The following is a 16,863-nucleotide window of genomic DNA, read 5'->3' as shown; positions in this document are numbered from 1 at the left end:
GACACCCATCCCACTACAGCAGGAGATCTCCGAGCCACGACACACCACACCAGCATGCCCCTCAGTCATGGCTAGGTGCGGGAGGCAGGCATGACTGAAGGGATGAGGGATGTTTATCTTTTGCAGGTGTTCCTAAATGTTGTGTTTGGTACGATAATGGACCATGAATCAGTTGTAATGTTAAGTAACAAACTTTATTGAAACGTTTACAATGTACTTTGCTTTAGTGCAATAATAATAAAAGCATTCTTGTCATGATTCAGTTTCAAGGTACAATATATTTCATTGTAAAGATTTCAATGTACTTTACTTAACTGCAATAAAATCATTCTTGTATCAAATTTGATGACTCTTTCCGATCACTTAACAACCCCAAAAACTTAGATAGTTTTAAAGTTAGAAAACTTAGTAAATAATTTCAATTTGTGAACAAAATCACTGAAAAACCTTAAGATAACTTTTAAAGCAGTACTTTTAAACAACTTATTATTACTTAAAAATTCTAAGATCACTTATACACTTGTAAAGTTACAAAACTTAGTACACAATTTCAATTTGAAAACAGTTACAACAGTGGCATCAAATCTACTACATCAACACCAACAGCAAAGGAAGGCTGCACCCAGCTCTCATCCACATCTCGGTGCATGTGCGCTGCCTCATGAGGCGGGGGTATAGGGAAAGAAAAGGGGTGGGGAGGTGTAGGGGAAGAGAAGGGGTGGTGGGGGGAAGGGAGAGAGGGGGGTGTCCCAGCTTGGATCTCTACAGAACCTGATACTGGGATTGCAGTGGGAGGGGCATTTGATTGGCCAGGAGGTGTGCGCTTATTGCAGCAGCTAACTTTTCGATGGCCTCTACCAGCATTTGCGTTGCTCCTGTGATTCCCGCATTCAGTTCACGTGGCATTACTGCTATTTGCCCAGACAGCGCTGTCAGCTCATCACCAACCCCTCTAATGGTGCCCACGAGTGAACGGGTAAGGTCATTGCCCTCCACGCCCAATGCAGTAACGTCAGGCTCATTTGTTGAATGCTGCATCTCAGGAGAGCCTACTCGGGTTCTCCTTCCTCTCCCCCCGGCTCTGCCTCGTGACACCACTCCAGTGCGAGGCGCAGGGTGGGACGGTGGGGCCCTGGGTGTTCCACACTGCATTCCACCTCCGCCACCACCACCACTGGGACCCGCTTCCTCTGACAGTGAGGCCCTGGGTGTTCCACACTGCATTCTACCACCACCACTGTGACCCTCTACCTCTGATAATGGGACCCTCAGAGTTGCACACTGCATTCTACCACCACTGCTGTGACCCTCCACCTCTGATAATGGGGCCCCGGGTGCTACAAGCTGCATTCCACCACCACCACCGTGACCCTCTACCTCTGATAATGGGACCCTCAGAGTTGCACACTGCATTCTACCACCACTGCTGTGACCCTCCACCTCTGATAATGGGGCCCCGGGTGCTACAAGCTGCATTCCACCACCACCACTGTGACCCTCAACCTCAAAGGATGTGAAACCATGAAACGTCTTACCAGAACTTACATCACTAAGCGCGGATGGGTACGCGAGGAGAAGATGACATGCCGCATCAGAACTTAAAGCACCACGCAAGGATGGGGCGTGGATGAAGGAGTGGAATGTTGGAGGAGAATTCATGGTATTCTCTGGGATAGTGAGGCCCTGCACTATGGACTGATCAATATTACGATCAACATTCTTCCCTGAACACATATCCATTCCCTCCTCCTCCCCCACACCGCCTTGGTCTCGATCGCATGCATCCGACTCTTCCTCTGAATCTTCTGGATTGACATCATGTTCTGCAAAATATAACCAAACAGTCAAATGGTTAGCAGCACAGGAGTGGGCAGGATGGGTGACATGGATAGTCCCGCACATAGCAGGCTAGGCAGCAGGATGATTTGAAGGGTCACAATGCATTTTCAGGACTTACCCTCTCCCAAGCGTGTAGGCCCAGCTTGTGCATCACTGATTGCCTTTCTCCAGGCACGACTCATCATGGTAGCGACCCTCTGTTCCAAGGGTGTCAGTGGGTGCAGATTTGGCGGGCCTCTTCCTGTTCGTGTTCTTTCCCTTTTGTTGTGAGCCAATTTCTTCTGCAATGATGAAAATATAACTTTTAAGAGTTAGGGTGCCTTTCTGCCGGGTGAGACATATACAGCTGGTCACATTTACAATTGCAATTCCATTGAGAAAAGGAAGATATTACTTACACTAACGACTTGACCAAGGTCCTGCCATTTCTTTTTACACTGGGCTCCAGATCTCCTGGTATTCATCACTGCGCAGTATTCGTCTGCAACTAGGTCCCAGCGTCTCTTGATTTCTTTGGGTGCCACCTTTGTGCGGCCTCTGTTCCTGGTGTCCAGCTCCTGCCATCTACCCTCAATGATATAAACTAGTGTCTCGACTTCGTCATGCAAGAAGTTCTTCGTTCTCGCTGCATGTTCTTGCATTGCTGTACACGCACTGGATTTCCACTCAGTGATTTTTAAAAACACAGTCCTTTCCTTGCATGCTCCTTTTGCACTCCAAGAATCACTTAAGACTTTTCACTCCTTCCCTTCCTGCACCCAAAAATCACACAGCTCGCTGTAAGAGTGTCAGGTTTTTCCTTTAAATGTCCTTGCTTGCACCTATGCAGCACCTTTGCAGCACTCCTTTGCACAACAAGAATCAGTAAAATAATTTTTACTCCTTTTCCTACCTGCAACCAAAAATCCCAGCTAGCTTTAAATGAGCGCCTGCCATGTTCTCCTTTTAAATGTCCTTGCTTGCACCTATGCAGCACCTTTGCACAAGAATCAGTAAAATAATGTTCACTCCTTTTCCGACCTGCAACCAAAAATCCCAGCTAGCTTTAAATGAGTGCCACGTTCTCCCTTTAAATGGCCGATTACCAAGGTCGAGGTCCCATTGCGCATGCGCGCACGTTGCAACGCGCACGCGCAAGGAAGCCGGCTGTGAAAGACACGCAGGGGCTTAGCCCCGTCCCCCTGCAGACTGCGATAGGCTTGCTCCGCCCCAGGGAGACTACGCTGCGCCACGCCACTCTCCAGGAGGACCGGAGAATTGCTCAAGAAGATTCCAGCGCATCTTCGAGCCGTAACAGGTCACGTAAGTCTCGGAAATGCGCCATTTTCGCCAGAACCGGAAACTTGGGCCTATAGAAAATAGGTGCAGCAGCAGACCATTCGGCCCTTCGAGTCTGCACCGCTATTCAATATGATCATAGCTGATCATTCAACCTCGGAACCCTACCCCAGCCTTCTCTCCATACCCCTTGATCCCTTTAGCCGTAAGGGCCACATCCAACTTCCTTTTGAATATGTCCAATGAACTGGACTCAACAACTTTGTGGCAGAGAATTCCACAGGTTCACAATTCTCTGGGTGAAAAAGTTTCTCCTTCTTCATTCGTAGATTTTAAATTTGTGCACATTTATTCAGTCAGATATTTGACTGCAAACTTTACTGATTAATGGTTATTTCAACCAATCATAATTTTTTGCTAAATGGATGTGACACCTCTGAGCTGTGGACAAGCGCTAGAAACAAGACTTTTAATTATACAGATGAATAGGTTTACCATCACTACCATCAAGGCGACCATTATCTGCCTTGTTGCTTTATTGTGAACTTTTTTTAAAGTTTATTTGCATTGGTCCTTATTTATTTGCTTCTAATGCTGATTTGACGCCAGCCCTGCCACTTTGTAGCTCAACCCTCCAGCTAACGCCCTTCTATCAAGCTCACAGTTTAAACATGTTCAACAGCAGGCAGCAGGAATGAAAGTGGAGTGGTGTAGCAGGTGCTGAAGAATTTTGTCCTGACTTGAAGGCTTCTCAACAGACCACTTAATCTCAGACATGGGTGTAGTAGTAGGCATTCCCCTTGGACTACAGCATGACTGGGAGAATGAACAAAGGTGACACAGAGCAGGGCAAGAAGAGGGAGGAGGAGGAGGGGGAGAAGGGCTCTCAGCAGGAGGCCATATCCACCCAGGATGCTCAGGGAGCAATTCACCGACCTTAACCTCAACAAGAAACACTGTCAGATGTCTGTGCTTCACCAAGGATGTCCTCACTGAATTCTGCCTTCTGTTTCAGCCACAACTGCAATCTCAGAGCAGGGCAAGAAACACTGCCAGTGGCTGTGAAGGTGACCATGCCCATGAACTTTTATGCGTTTGACTCCTTCCAGACTAGAGTTGGAGATATTTGCAACATCTCGCAGTTTGCCATCCACTGTTCTGTAAGAAAGGTTACTGAGGCTCCCTATTCTAAGAGAGCAGACTACATTTCATTCTTTCATGCCAGAGAGCAGCAGCAGAGCGAGCACTTGGCTTTGCAAGGATTGCAGGTTCCCCCATGCTGCAGGGTGCCATTGACTGTGTGCACGTAGCTTTGCGGGTGCCACATGTCAACTCAGATGTACCACAACCAACAGGGATTCCACTCCCTCGATGTTCAGCTGTTGTGTGACTATACGCAGCGAATCATGCAGATCAATGCCCAGTTCCTGGCAGCAGTCGTGATGCTTTTATTCTGCGGCAGTCTGCTGTGTCATCTGCATTTGAGCCACCGTGACAAACCAGGGGGTGGCTACTAGGTTGCAAGGGTGATCCGCTGACCACCTGGCTCATGACTCTAGTGCGCAACCCAAGCACACGTTGGCAGCATACAAATAACAAAAGCCATGCTTCCACATGGGATCTGATAGAGCAGACCATTAGTGAGCTGAAGCAACACTACCGCTGCCTGGACCGTTCTGGAGGAGCCCTGCAATACTCAGTGGAGCATGTGAAGATTCGTGGTGGTATGCTGCACACTGCACAACCTCGCCATTATGAGGGTACAGCCCTTGACAGCAGCTATATGGTGACCAGCTGAGGAAAAGGAAGGCTAAAGTCTGGCTGGCGGAAGGCAAGAATCTGGCTGGCTGACAGGAAACACCAAGGGCACTCGTGGAGTGGCAGTTTCCACATGTACGCTGACGACATCCAGCTCTACCTCTCCACCACTTCTCTCGACCTCTGCTTGCTAACTAAACTGTCAGATTGCTTGTCCAACATCCAATACTGGATGGGCAGAAATTTTCTCCAATTAAATATTGGGAAGACCGATCTTTGGTCCATGACATAAGCTGCGTTCCTTAACCACTGACTCCATCCCTCTCCCTAGCATCAATCTGAGGGTGAACAAGACTGTTCGCAACCTACATGTCATATTTGACCCTGAAATCAGTTTCCAGCCACATATCTGCGGCATAACTAAAACCGCCTTTTTCCACCTCCGTAACATTGCCCGCCTCCGCTCCTGCCGCTGAAACCCTCATTCATGCCTTTGTTACCTCTAGACTTGACTACTCCAACATTCTACACTATGTAAACTTGAGGTCATCCAAAACTCAGCAGCCCGTGTCCTAACTCGCACCAAGTCACGATCACCCATCACCCCTGTGCTTTCTGACCTACATTGGCTCCCGGTTAAACAACGCCTCGATTTCAAAATTCTCATCCTTGTTTGCAAATCATCCTTGGCCTTATCCCTTCCTATCTCTGTAATCTTTTTCAGCCTCACAACCCCACAAGATGTCTGCGCTCCTCAAATTCTGCCCTCATGAACATCCCTCATTATAACTGCTCAACCATCGGTGGCCCTGCCTTCAGCTGTTTGGGCCCTATGCTCTGGAACTCCCTCCCTAAACCTCTGTGCCTCTCTACCTCTCTTTCCTCCTTTAAGACGCTCCTTAAAACCTATCCCTTTAACCAAGCTTTAATTCCTGTCTTAATTTCTTCTTTTGTGGCTCGGTGTCAAACTTATCTGTTTTGTCTTGTAACACTACGTTAATGGCGCTATATAAATAAGTTATTATTATTTACCTCTCCACCATCTCGCAAACCATGCAATGTCAGATTGTTGATCTTGGATAAGTCGCAATTTCCTCCAGTTAAATATTACGAAGACCGAAGGCCTCATCTTTGGCCCCATACTCTCATTGATCTCTGTCTCAGCATGAACTAGATTGTTCACATCAACACCCCAGTCTACCACAAACTGAGCTTCTGGCCCCAATATTTTGCCCATCATAAAAACCCAACCCCCAACCTGTTGCACTTTTTCTATCCTGCACCAAATTCCACAGAGCCATCACTTATGTTTGTGCTGACCTACATTGGCTCTCAGTCCACCAACGTCTCCAAATTAAAATTCTCAATTTTTTGTGTTTAAATGCCTTCATAGCCATGCCGGTTTCCATCTCTGCAACCTCCACCAGCCCTATAAATCCCCCCTCCCCCTGAACTCTGCATTCCTTTGACTCTAGCCTCTTGTGCATCCCCCACTCCCTTCACCCCAGCATTGGTAGCCGTGCCATCAGACATCTAGGCCCCACGCTCTGGAATTCCCTGCCTAACCTCTCTGCCTCTCTCTCCTTCAAGACCATCCTCAAAAACAATCTCTCCAATCAAACTTTTGGCCAACCTGTCTAATATCTCATTCTTTGTCTCTTCATTTTGGTCTGATTACACCCTTGAAGAGCTTGGGGATATTTGTTGACATTAAAAGTACTATAGGTATATAAATACAAGATGTTGTTATCTATTTCAGTTGTATGTTGTTCTATGTAATTCCACTCTTCTCAGTTACTGGTCTGATCTGCACCAAATCAGCCCAGAAATGGGGCGAGAAGGGGAAAAAGAGAAAAGGGTTGTCTTACCTGGTTGGGCCCCAACAGATCCTAGTGGCTACCTACAGGCATGAATGCCAGCCTGTGAGCAAACCATGTATCCAGCCTCTGGAAAGTAGGCACGAAGACAGTTGGATGAAGAAAGATTTTTTTTTTTTTAAATGAAAACATATCCAAATACACCCATACTCAAACTAATTTGGGTCAGTCACCATTGCACAATAAGCATGGTGTCGCCGTAACTGGATTAACAGGTTTTCTTCCTCCCCAATGCTTCAGTGATAGTTATCAGACAACAGTTCAACCTCAATTGGTATTGGTTGGTGCCAAAAGGCTACCCCCCTTCCCTTCAAAATGTCATTCATCGTTTCTCAATTAGCAGTTGCTAGCCAGACGTTCAAAATAACTAAAGGGAATATAACATCACCAGTGGTAACTTGCTACCATACAGCCAGGAAAGAGAAACTTGACATTCAAACTTGCCATGGCTTTCTGTTTTACACAAGGTACAGCATTTGCATAAATTAATCTTTGTTGTAGTTACAGTTGCCAAAACAATCTCAAGTTTTGCATGGAGAGTGCAAATTGTCTGAATACTACTCTGAATATTATGATATTAGCACAAGACATGTTTACACCAGTAAACTGCAGGGTGTTGCTACACATAAGTAAAGTAACCCCAGTACACTTTCATCTTGTAGATCATAAAAAAGAATTGCATTTATATAGCTTCTTTCACGACCACCGGAGGTCTCAAAGCGCTTTACAGCCAATAAAGGGATTTTTTTAATTGTAATGTTGTAATGTGGGAAACGCGGCTGCCAATTTGCGCACAGCAAACTTCCACAAACAGCAATGTGATAATGACCAGATAATCCTATTTTTCTTTTGTTGATTGAGGGATAAATAATGGCTAGCACCAGGGATAACTCCCCTGCTCTTCTTCAAAATAGTGCCATGGAATCTTTTACGTCCATCGGAGAGAGCAGACAGGGCCTTGGTTTAACGTCTCATCCGAAAGATAGCACCTCCGACAGTGCAGGACTCCCTCCGCACTGCATTGGAGTGTCAGCCTAGATTTATGTGCTCGAGTCAGTGGACTGGGACTTGAACCCACAACCTTCTGAGTCAGAGGAAAGTGTGCTACCCACTGGGCCACAACTAACATCATAAGGAAAACTTATTTTGGAAATGCATAGTATTGGAACATGTCCAAGCCAATGACAGATGATTCACCAGGGTTCCAGAGGTGTGTAATAGAACAGCCATGTCAAAATCTATACTGGTGATCATGGACTAGGCCAGAGACTTCAGAGTGATGGAAGTTTACAGCAGCTTCCATAATTTTAGAAGGTATTGATGCAAGGGCAATAAGGTGGTAGTTAGAAGGACAAGAGGTATCATCGTTGTTAGGGATAGGATCAGCACAAGTAAAGTAGCACAGGCTTAAAAGACAGGGTAGGCCAGGTGTCCTGGTTAGAGACACACATAACGGATTATGGGAGGAATACCAGAAGGATCAGTGGTCTTAAAAGTTCAAAGAAGTTTCAGACAGAAGTGATATGGATAAAGCTTGATGTTGGTCAGAATAATGTGATTATTCACCAAAAGCTTCAAGAGTGAGTCAAAAAGGTCAACTTTCTCTTTTGAGCAGTTGGAAAGAAGAGACATGGAAAAGAAGAAAACCGTCAAAGATTTCAAGGGACAGTTTTAGTAAGGAAACAGAAAGAACGAATGCTGTAGGGGAAAGAAGACATCGGTCGACACTTGTCAATAATGTTGCATAAGACCATTTTATTCATGGATTTACGGAGGTTATGAATGAAGGTAAAATTGGCTTGGGATGTTTAGGACAGATCAGATGTAATCAGCATAAAGCAGCAAAGAATTCTCCAAAACACTTCCAACGCACTCCTGGCTGGCCTCCCGCATTCTACATTATATAAACTAGAAGTTATCCAAAACTCGGCTGCACGTGTCCTAACTCGCACCAAGTCCCGTTCACCCATCACCCCTGTGCTCACTGACCTACATTGGCTCCCGGGTAAGCAATGCCTCGATTTCAAAATACTCATCCTTGTTTTCAAATCCCTCCATTGCCTCGCCTCTCCCTATCTCTGTAATGTGCTCCAGCCCACAGCCGCCCGCCCCCCACCCCCCCCACCTGCCGACAAGATGTCTGCACTCCGATAACTCTGCCCTCTTGAGCATCCCTGATTATAATCACTCAACCATTGATGGCCGTGCCTTCTGTTACCTGGGCCCTTAGCTCTAGAACTCCCTGCCTAAACTTCTCCCCCTCTCTTTCCTCCTACAAAACCCTCCTTAAAACCTACCTCTTTGACCAAGCTTTTGATCACCTGCTCTAATTTCTCATTATGTGGCTCGGTGTAAAATTTTTGATCTCATAATACTCCTGTGATGCACCTTGGGACGTTTCACTACGTTAAAGGTGCTATGTAAATACAAGTTGTAAGATGTAGTACCCTGTAGTAGAATTTTTGCGAGAATACCCAGATGCAATAGACAGAAAATTTACAACGGACTGCGGAACAACAAGTATGATTGAACCAAGATAGATCTAACAAAGGGGGAGAAAATGCAGTATTAAAATTTCCATACCAGCTAAAGTATTAACATTTTATTTCACTGGCACAGAGAGAAGAGACCAGCATAAAGCAGCAAAGAATTTTCCAAAAGCACCCAGTCTTCCATCAGGCTATAGAAAATAAATTTTACAGCATAAATGCCAAGAACCATTCCCGGAGGCTTGGAATCCAAATAAAGATCAAGATAAAATCAGCTTTATAGTGCTTTATAGTTAGAGTATGAATTATTACAGGGTATTCTGCAAGCATATCCAAGATAAAGACCACATATGGGCTTACCCGAGAGCTACACATCTTTACATGACTCCTGTTTATTAAACTAAAAAAAATTACTTTTGAGTTACATGCTGCAACACAGAAGAATTACAATTACAATTACATTAAAAAATTAACTTGACTAAGTATATATTTATCCCCCAGTATGAAGCAATCAAAGGGAAAATGGATTTTTTTTAAAGGTCTTTTCAATATACAGGTTGGACCTCTCTGGTCTGGGACTCTCTGGTCCGAAAACATCCGTGGTTCGGCATTAGTTGGGCTCGAGGGAGAGGGGGGGTTTATAAAAAAAAAGTTTTGATTGGCTGGAGCGACTTACTCAGTGAGTGCATTCGGTGATTGGCCGGTGGGGTTGTCAGTCAGTGAGTGTGTTCGGCGATTGGCTGCAGTGGCTGTCAGTCAGTGAGTGTGTGCGCGGGTGCTGAGGGAGCCGCCTACAGGCTGTCAGCACGCACACACACACAGGAGCCCGGGCGCTGTCGACAGGTAAGCGTGACCTCCCGTAGTTTGGAAAATTCTCTATTCCGGCACCGGTCAGATCCCGAGGGTGCCGGACCAGAGAGGTCCAACCTGTACTTACACAATAAATAGAAACACTTGGTTGTGACATAAATCTACAATTGTTACAGTTTACACTATGATTTGCTTTGCGGCAAATTAAAATCAAACTAATTACTCCCTCAAAGAAATTCTTACATGTGACACTACAATGGCTAGGTTACTGTTTGCCACTTCTAAAATATAAATCAATATTACACCGTTTGTCTACTATAATATATGTGAAATATATATGATATATACACACACACATATTAAAATTCTTTCAAACTCTACTGCTAAATTAGCTTTTATGTAAATGGTTTCCAAAGTGGAAGAAATCCATCCTTATTACATAGAATTTACAGCACAGAAACAGGCCATTCGTCCAATAGGTCTATCTATGCCAGTGCTTATGCTCCACATTAGCCTCCTCCCACTTTACTTCATCTTACCCGATCAACATGTCCTTGTATTCTTTTCTCCCTCATGTACTTATCTAGCTTCTCCGTAAATGCATCGATGCTATTCACCTCAACCACGCCATGTGATGGCGTTAGTACCACAATGTCACCACTTGAATTACTCTTGAAATCTCAAATGGTTTCTCTTCCCATGCCCACAATCACCACTGCTCCATCCTTGGTTCCTTCTTATTGATCGACATGACAACATCTTCTGTAGATATATATACGCTGGTAGCACCTAACTCTACCCGATATCCAACTCCATCTCTCCATCACCAGCACTGACTCCAAGATTCTTGCTAAACTATCCAACTGCTTATGCAACACAGCCCAATGTCTACAAAACTTTCGATTTGGTTCTTGCTGGCACCTTAGTTCCCAATTATTTCTCAAGCCTACAGAGAGAGTGAAGAAAACTCTACATATGCTTGAAGGAAAAGTAAGCCACAGAGTTTGCCTACCATTAAAATAAAGATGGATGCATTTGCAACTATATAGCTTTTTGCAACTGTAATAGCCAAGGTCATAGCGCCTTATCAGATCCTCAGGATATAAAAAGCACTTCACATCCAATTAAGTTTTTGGAGGTGAGAAATAATTGCTGCATAGGCAAATATGGTCATTATAAACAACAACAGCATTGTATTTATATAGCATCTTTAACATAGTAAAACATCCCAAGGTGGTTCACAGGAGCGCTATCAAACAAAATTTGACAGCAGAAACAGCAAATGAGATGAATCATCAGTTAATCTGTTCTAGTGGTGTTGGAACAAATTTTGGCCAGAATACCACGGGAAGTCCCTGATCTTCTCCAAATAGTGTCATTGGATCTTTTATATACATTTAAACAGGCAGACAAGATCTCAGTTTAATGCCTCATCTGAAAGAAAGCAACTACAACAAAGCAGCACTTCCTCAGTACTAAATGGAGGTGTCAGCCTACAGGAAAAATAATAAGAGAAATAGAAAATAAAAAGTAAGATTAATGGTGGATTTATATTATAACCGCAGTATCAGTCTAAAGTGGTTTGGTTTCAAACAGACACTGCAGCAGTGCCCAAGCGGACATCGGACCAAAGTGGAGTGAGAATCCTTGGAATAGGGGGGTCTCATTCTGTATCAGAGTCAGTTCAGGCCTTGACTCGTGATTTATACTTAACAAGATTAGCACCAAACCAAAACCAAAACCACTTTGTATCGACACTAGAGCCAGAGAATGGAGGAAAAGTAAAAATATACTAGACAAATACAGTGGGGTAGAGTTTCCACTTTTGGCGCAATCGCCGATTCCGGCAGTAATTGCGCCTCTTTTGAAAAGTGATTTTCCTTCACCCCCAAATACATCATCAGGTCACAGCCTCAGGAAACTTCAAGATGTAAGCTGTGACCTGATAATCTATTTTAAATGCAACTGTTATATTTTTTTTTAAGTGAATCAGAAAGAAAAGCACTAATACAAAAGCAAAATACTGCGGTTGCTGGAATCTGAAATCTGAAATAAAAACAGAAAATGCTGGAAATCTCAGCGGGTCCGGCCCGCCAGGCCAGTGGGTTTTTGCCGGGTCTGACAAAGGGTCATCGATCTGAAACTTTAACTCTGATTCTATCCACAGATGTTGTCTGACCTGCTAAGGTTTCCAGAAAGAAAAGCAAATGAGTTTGAGTGGAAAATTGGGGGCTGGGGAAGTGGGATAAAATCACTTTTCAAAACAGGCTAATTAACCTTAATATGGAGATCACCAGTTCAACTTTCTTCCCCATCCCCTCATAAACATGGATAAACTACTAGGAAAATTATCACTGTAGAAGACCAATGTTAACCGAGGTCCCAGAGCGAGAAGATTAAACTCTCCAATTTACAATGCAGTCGTACAGCTCTTTTTAAAAGTGGAGCTCTTTGATACTGGACCACGTAATATCACTTTAGAAGGTTACGTAATATTTTTCTGATGTGAAATCCTCAACTTGGCGTCATTTGAACAGTTCAGCATTCCAAAATTCCACATATTTCATGTGCATCTCTAGAATTTTAGATCAAGCTTTCACAATACCTTGCTTTAACCCCTTGCAAAAGGCTGAAATATAACCAAAGAACTGTGCAAAAAACAATTTATTGACCCCTGTAGGGTACAAAACATAACCTCTTCCAGTTTATCAAGAGACTCCCCACAAGTGAGTTAAGGAATCTTTCTAACATTCTCCCTCCTTCAGTCTTCAACCAAGCCACATGTTCCAAGTTCTGTCATACACAGAACTATATTTTTTTTTAGATCACAGCATTATTAATATTTAATAAACCTTTTTGAAGCAACCACAAGAACAAGCAAGTTGGCTTTAACTTAACTATGTATTGATAAGACAGGTATAAAGATGTGTTTTCTTTTATGCACAGGCAAGAGTCAATAGAGTGAAGGTCCCAAAACAGTATGACCACTGTAAAGGGATGTAGTCTTTGTAATACTCCTCAATCGTCTTCTCACTGTGGCTGAAGAGCTCCTCTGAGTGTTGCAATGCGGATTCCGTTCACTAAGGGGTACAACGGACATAGAAAACATAGAAACATAGAAAATAGGTGCAGGAGTAGGCCATTCGGCCCTTCTAGCCTGCACCGCCATTCAATGAGTGCATGGCTGAACATGCAACTTCAGTACCCGCTTCCTGCTTTCTCGCCATACCCCTTGATCCCCCTAGTAGTAAGGACTTCATCTAACTCTTTCTTGAATATATTTAGTGAATTGGCCTCAACAACTTTCTGTGGTAGAGAATTCCACAGGTTCACCACTCTCTGGGTGAAGAAGTTTCTCCTCATCTCGGTCCTAAATGGCTTATCCCTTATTCCTTCGACTGTGACCCCTGGTTCTGGACTTCCCCAACATTGGGAACATTCTTCCTGCATCTAACCTGTCTAAACCCGTCAGAATTTTAAACGTTTCTATGAGGTCCCATCTCATTCTTCTGAACTCCAGTGAATACAAGCCCAGTTGATCCAGTCTTTCTTGATAGGTCAGTCCCGCCATCCCGGGAATCAGTCTGGTGAACCTTCGCTGCACTCCCTCAATAGCAAGAATGTCCTTCCTCAGGTTAGGAGACCAAAACTGTACACAATACTCCAGGTATGGCCTCACCAAGGCCCTGCACAACTGTAGCAACATCTCCCTGCCCCTGTACTCAAATTCCCTCGCTATGAAGGCCAACATGCCATTTGCTTTCTCTTGTGTGGGACCTTCTCGAAAGCCTTCTGAAAGTCCAAGTATACCACATCAACTGGTTCTCCCTTGTCCACTTTACTGGAAACATCCTCAAAAAATTCCAGAAGGTTTGTCAAGCATGATTTCCCTTTCACAAATCCATGCTGACTTGGACCTATCATGTCACCATTTTCCAAATGCACTGCTATGACATCCTTAATAATTGATTCCATCATTTTACCCACTACTGAGGTCAGGCTGACCGGTCTATAATTCCCTGCTTTCTCTCTCCCTCCTTTTTTAAAAAGTGGGGTTACATTGGCTACCCTCCACTCGATAGAAACTGATCCAGAGTCAATAGAATGTTGGAAAATGACTGTCAATGCATCAGCTATTTCCAAGGACACCTCCTTAAGTACTCTGGGATGCAGTCCATCAGGCCCTGGGGATTTATCGGCCTTCAATCCCGTCAATTTCCCCAACACAATTTCCCGACTAATAAAGATTTCCCTCAGTTCCTCCTCCTTACTAGACCCCCTGACCCCTTTTATATCCGGAAGGTTGTTGGTGTCCTCCTTAGTGAATACCGAACCAAAGTACTTGTTCAATTGGTCTGCCATTTCTTTGTTCCCCGTTATGACTTCCCCTGATTCTGACTGCAGTGGACCTACGTTTGTCTTTACTAACCTTTTTCTCTTTACATACTTATAGAAACTTTTGCAATCCGCCTTAATGTTCCCTGCAAGCTTCTTCTCGTACTCCATTTTCCCTGCCCTAATCAAACCCTTTGTCCTCCTCTGCTGAGTTCGAAATTTCTCCCAGTCCCCGGGTTCGCTGCTATTTCTGGCCAATTTGTATGCCACTTCCTTGGCTTTAATACTATCCCTGATTTCCCTTGATAGCCACGGTTGAGCCACCTTCCCTTTTTTATTTTTACACCAGACAGGAATGTACAATTGTTGTAGATCATCCATGCGGTCTCTAAATGTCTGCCATTGCCCATCCACAGTCAACCTCTTAAGTATCATTCGCCAATCTATCCTAGCCAATTCACGCCTCATACCTTCAAAGTTAGCCTTCTTTAAGTTCTGGACCATGGTCTCTGAATTAACTGTTTCATTCTCCATCCTAATGCAGAATTCCACCATATTATGGTCACTCTTCCCCAAGGGGCCTCGCACAATGAGATTGCTAATTAATCCTCTCATTACACAACACCCAGTCTAAGATGGCCTCCCCCCTAGTTGGTTCCTCGACATATTGGTCTCGTAAACCATCCCTTATGCACTCCAGGAAATCCTCCTCCACCGTATTGCTTCCAGTTTGACTCGCCCAATCTATATGCATATTAAAGTCACCCATGATAACTGCTGCACCTTTATTGCATGCACCCCTAATTTCCTGTTTGATACCCTCCCCAACATCACTACTACTGTTTGGAGGTCTGTACACAACTCCCACTAATGTTTTTTGCCCTTTGGTGTTCTGCAGCTCTACCCATATAGATTCCACATCATCCAAGCTAATGTCCTTCCTAACTATTGCATTAATCTCCTCTTTAACCAGCAATGCTAGCCCACCTCCTTTTCCTTTTATTCGATCCTTCCTGAATGTTGAATACCCCTGGATGTTGAGTTCCCAGCCCTGATCATCCTGGAGCCACGTCTCCGTAATCCCAATCATATCATATTTGTTAACATCTATTTGCACAGTTAATTCATCCACCTTATTACGGATACTCCTTGCATTAAGACACAAAGCCTTCAGGCTTGTTTTTTTTTTAACACCCTTTGTCCTTTTAGAATTTTGCTGTACAGTGGCCCTTTTTGTTCTTTGCCTTGGGTTTCTCTGCCCTCCACTTTTCCTCATCTCCTTTCTGTCTTTTGCTTTTGCCTCCTTTTTGTCTCCCTCTGTCTCCCTGCATTGGTTCCCATCCCCCTGCCATATTAGTTTAACTCCTCCCCAACAGCACTTGTAAACACTCCCCCTCGGACATTGGTTCCGGTCCTGCCCAGGTGCAGACCGTCCGGTTTGTACTGGTCCCACCTCCCCCAGAACCGGTTCCAATGCCCCAGGAATTTGAATCCCTCCCTGCTGCACCACTGCTCAAGCCACGTATTCATCTGCGCTATCCTGCGATTCCTACTCTGACTAGCAATTGGTAGGATAGATTGGCGAATGATACTTAAGGGGTTGACTGTGGATAGGCAATGGCAGACATTTAGAGACCGCATGGATGAACTACAACAATTGTACATTCCTGTCTGGCGTAAAAATAAAAATGGGAAGGTGGCTCAACCGTCGCTATCAAGGGAAATCAGGGATAGTATTAAAGCCAAGGAAGTGGCATACAAATTGGCCAGAAATAGCAGCGAACCCGGGGACTGGGAGAAATTTAAAACTCAGCAGAGTAGGACAAAGGGTTTGATTAGGGCAGGGGAAATGGAGTACGAGAAGAAGCTTGCAGGGAACATTAAGACGGATTGCAAAAGTTTCTATAGATATGTAAAGAGAAAAAGGTTAGTAAAGACAAACGTAGGTCCCCTGCAGTCAGAATCAACGGAAGTCATAACGGGGAACAAAGAAATGGCAGACCAATTGAACAAGTACTTTGGTTCGGTATTCACTAAGGAGGACACAAACAACCTTCCGGATATAAAAGGGGTCAGAGGGTCTAGTAAGGAGGAGGATCTGAGGGAAATCCTTATTAGCCGGGAAATTGTGTTGGGGAAATTGGTGGGATTGAAGGTCGATAAATCCCCAGGGCCTGATGGATTGCATCCCAGAGTACTTAAGGAGGTGGCCTTGGAAATAGCGGATGCATTGACAGTCATTTTCCAACATTCCATTGACTCTGGATCAGTTCCTATCGAGTGGAGGGTAGCCAATGTAACCCCACTTTTTAAAAAAGGAGGGAGAGAGAAAACAGGGAATTATAGACCGGTCAGCCTGACATCGGTAGTGGGTAAAATGATGGAATCAATTATTAAGGATGTCATAGCAGTGCATTTGGAAAATGGTGACATGATAGGTCCAAGTCAGCATGGATTTGTGAAAGGGAAATCATGCT

At 44.4% G+C, this 16,863-nt stretch overlaps 1 protein-coding gene across 8 annotated transcripts in view; it reads right to left on the bottom strand.

The window, feature by feature from the left end:
* The window catches only part of hivep1 (HIVEP zinc finger 1), a 330,679-nt gene that overhangs the window by 279,193 nt on the left and 34,623 nt on the right, over positions 1–16,863 (bottom strand). The window lies entirely within an intron of this gene.

This window comes from Pristiophorus japonicus, chromosome 5 (genome assembly GCF_044704955.1).
Source record: "Pristiophorus japonicus isolate sPriJap1 chromosome 5, sPriJap1.hap1, whole genome shotgun sequence".
Taxonomy (NCBI): Eukaryota; Metazoa; Chordata; class Chondrichthyes; family Pristiophoridae; genus Pristiophorus; species Pristiophorus japonicus.
The sequence above is the reverse complement of the archived record's forward strand: the minus strand, read 5'-3'. Positions and strand labels throughout refer to the sequence as shown.